Source organism: Neophocaena asiaeorientalis, unplaced genomic scaffold (genome assembly GCF_003031525.2).
Source record: "Neophocaena asiaeorientalis asiaeorientalis breed wild unplaced genomic scaffold, Neophocaena_asiaeorientalis_V1.1 scaffold648, whole genome shotgun sequence".
NCBI classification, from domain to species: Eukaryota; Metazoa; Chordata; class Mammalia; order Artiodactyla; family Phocoenidae; genus Neophocaena; species Neophocaena asiaeorientalis.
This window is the reverse complement of record NW_020172781.1, coordinates 4,241,961-4,245,568: the sequence shown is the minus strand read 5'-3', so window position 1 is coordinate 4,245,568 and position 3,608 is coordinate 4,241,961. Positions and strand designations below refer to the sequence as shown.

At 51.3% G+C, this 3,608-nt stretch overlaps 1 non-coding gene across 1 annotated transcript; it reads left to right on the top strand.

Moving 5' to 3' along the window:
* Positions 1–1,968: 1,968 nt before the first annotated feature.
* TRNAG-CCC (transfer RNA glycine (anticodon CCC)) lies at positions 1,969–2,041 on the top strand. Its single transcript has one exon. It is a non-coding gene; the product is annotated as a tRNA-Gly (tRNA).
* Positions 2,042–3,608: the final 1,567 nt, after the last annotated feature.

Below are 3,608 nucleotides of genomic sequence, written 5' to 3'. Positions count from 1 at the left end.
ACTGCACCCCGCCCACCCCGCCCGCCCTGCAGCTGTGGCACCGAGCCTACCCCGCACCCGGGATCGGCTCCCCTGCGGGGAACAGAGGAGGGCCCTCAGTTTTCTCACCTGGAAAGTGGGCGTCATGATCCCTGGTAGAGGGCAGGCGCTCCGTGGAGGGGGCTCTGGCTGGAATCCTGAGATCATGGACTCCTGACCTCTCCAGCCTGGGACTCCTTCCTTATCTGTTAATGGGCATCTCGCTGATTGCTCACCGCTTTCGCTCGTTCATTCATTCAGCAGACAATTCAGAGACAGGTCTGCGGTAGGTCCCGGGCCTCAGGTAGCTCCACGTCCAGGAGGGGAGACACCTGTGTTACAGACAGTGCAGGTCCAGGACTAAATCAGTGTGAGCTCCTCTTAACTTCACCTCTACCCAGCGCCTAGCACGGAGCCTGGCACTGAGTAGGAGATCAACGAGTGCTTTTTCTTTTATCAGATGGCGAAGGTAAGCCCCACCACCCAGACACACCTTCTACCCCAGACACTTGAATACCTCCATGGGACGGGCAGCTCACTTTTGCCGGGACTGGTTGGAAGCCTCGAGCCAGACTCCCTGAGCCCAAGCCCTAGCTCTGTGACTCACTAACTGAACAGCTGGTCCCTTCTCTGTGCTCCAGTGTCCCCTCTGTAGAGCGCAGTGTAGATATGTCCCCACCTCACATCACAGTGAAGATGCTGGAAGCACCAGGTCTGTGCAGAGCCCAAGGAGCATTCTTAGCCCTTTTTATCGTTATTGTTTTTACTAAACTGAGCTAAATCTCCCACTGGGAAGACAGTGGGGTACGTCCTTCCTCATGAGCTTGCAAGTAGAAATAGCTCCCATGGGGTGTCGGTTCGGCAGCTAGAAAGTGGAATTTGAGAATCGCTGGAGACAGAGAACCTTAATGGAAGTGATGTGTTCAAACCACCAGTTTGAGGATTCCCCTGGTGGTCCAGCGGTTAAGACCCCGTGCTTCCACTGCAGGGGGCATGGTTTCGGTCCCTGGTCGTGAAACTAAAATCCTGCATGCCTTGCGGCCAAAACGAACAGACAAAAAATTAAAATAAAATTCAAACCACCAGTGTGAAACATTTACCAAAAAGAAACCTTAATAATGAACTCGCTGAGCAAGGGGTGGGGTGGGGGGGGGGGGTCATGTAAACCTTCCTCCCACCAGGCTATGAGGTAGGGATTGCTGTGCCCATTTTACAGATGGGAAACTGAGGCTTGGAAGGTAGTGTGGCCTCTCCAAAGCTCCCTCCATGAGGGGATGGGGAAGAGAAACTTTTTACTCTGGGTTTCCAGGATCTTAAACAGAGCAGACAGGCAGCTATCTGGCAGTGAGGAATGTAAACAGGGGGCCCCTCATACTTCCCTGATGGAAAGCCCATCTGTTGGGGGTCTTCTGGGCCGGGGCTGGGGCTGGGCCAGGTTGGGAAGCAGAGGACTCATGGGCATAACTAGTCTGGAGCCCATTTCTGCAGAAAGACCCTTCTCAAATGAAAAGAAAATGACAGGGATAATTCAGGTTAGTAGGAAGGTGATGGAGGGGATGAGAGAAGATAGGGTCGGGGGGGGGTGTCCGCTCTTCTCCAAAATTAGGGGGAAGAGGTATGAGCCCTCAGCATCTGTATGGTTAACCCAACTCCCTCCTGAACCCAATTTCATGGACGGGGCAACTGAGGCCCCATGCAAAAAAGTGACTCATCTTGGGCCAAGAAGCTGGATCTTGGCCCCTATGCCAGCCATGGGTTTAAACTCTGTTTTGCCACTGATGAGGTGGGAGTCGTGAGCAAGAGCCTCTCCCTCTCAGTGCCTCAGTCTTCTCATCTGAAAAATGGGTATCAGTTCCTACAAGACAAGGACCACGTCTGTCTCATTTGCAGCCACAGGACCAGCCCCTTGGCCCTTAGTAGGTGCTTTTAAAATACTGTTTGATTGAGACTTCCCTGGTGGTCCAGTGGTGAAGACTCTGTGCTCCCAATGCAGGGGTCCCAGGTTCGATCCCTGGTCAGGGAACTAGATCCCACATGCATGCCGCAACTAAAGATCCTGAATGCCGCAACTAAAGATCCTGAATGCCACAACAAAGATCTTGCGTGCCACAACTAAGACCTGGCGCAGCCAAATACGTTATAAAAAAAAATTATTTAAAAAAAAATACTGGTTGATTGAGCTGGAGGAAGGGGGGAATAGAGTTACAGTTTAATGGGTACAAGCTTCCAGTTTTGCAAGATGACAAAAGTTCTGGAGATGGATGGTGGTGATGGTTGCACAGCAACGTGAGTGTTCTTTGAGCCACTGTACTGTACACTTACAAATAGCTTAAGATGGCAAATTTTGTGATGTGTATTTTACCACAATAAAAGAAAAATTAGGGGATTGAAAGCATGCAGGCCTGCCTTGCAGGAAAGTGGGGAGTGGGAAGAGAAAGTGAGATGCTCGGGGCACCCAGCAAACACTCGGTGGTTTGACTAAATATGAACAAGGGCCACTGCTAGGATGTGACTGCCATTACTTCACTGTTTTTTGTCTCTGGTGAAACTCTCCAGCTCTGCCTTGGAAGAACAAGAGACTCTCAACAAAAGGAATTTTTCCTCTTAGGGAAGGAAAAATTTTCAAAGCCCTTAAAACAGGCAGAGAGTCCTGTAGAGGATATAGGCGGGCCCAGCACCTTGTCCCACATGGGTCCCAGAGTCCCTAGCAGGGGCACGGCCACTTCCACTAAGGGAGGTTCCTGGGCAGCATCGAGGGTCTACACTTAGCAAGCGCCTACTGTATGCCAGAATCAGTGCCAGGCACTGGGGAGAGATCGGGAGCCAGATGGGTCCACATCTCAGGGACTTTATACCTGGTACATCTGCCCCAACCCCCGGTTATAAAAACAAGACATACGCACCTCACTCTACAGTTAGCATAGCCCTGATGCTGCCAGTTCACCTCCTGACAACGAGGAAGGGAGAGATTCCTATGCCATCTTCTATAAAAGGACACAGAGAGCCCACGTGCCTGAGATCCTACAGCTGGTAGCATTTGAACCCAAGCTGGGCAGACTCTAGTATAGCAAGGTCAATGAGAATATGGTCTCAAAAAGACAGATCATAGGGCTTCCCTGGTGGCGCAGCGGTTGAGAGTCCGCCTGCCGATGCAGGGAACGCGGGTTTGTGCCCCGGTCCGGGAAGATCCCACATGCCGCGGAGCAGCTGGGCCCGTGAGCCATGGCCGCTGAGCCTGCGCGTCCGGAGCCTGTGCTCCGCAACGGGAGAGGCCGCAACAGTGAGAGGCCCGCGTACCGCAAAAAAAAAAAAGTTGAGTCCTTGGTAGCAACCTCAAGGACTTGATTTAAAAAAAAAAAGACATATGTGTCAGCAAAGATGTGGAGAAGCTGGGACCCTCATACACCGCTGGTAGGAATGTAAAATGGTGCAGCCACTGTGGAAAAGTTTGGAAGTTCCTCAAAAAGTTAAATACAGAGTTACCATATGACCCAGCAATTCCACTCCTAGGGATACAGCCAAGAGAAATGAAAACATATGAATACCAAAAAAACTCGTATACAAGTGTTCACAGCAGCACTATTCATACC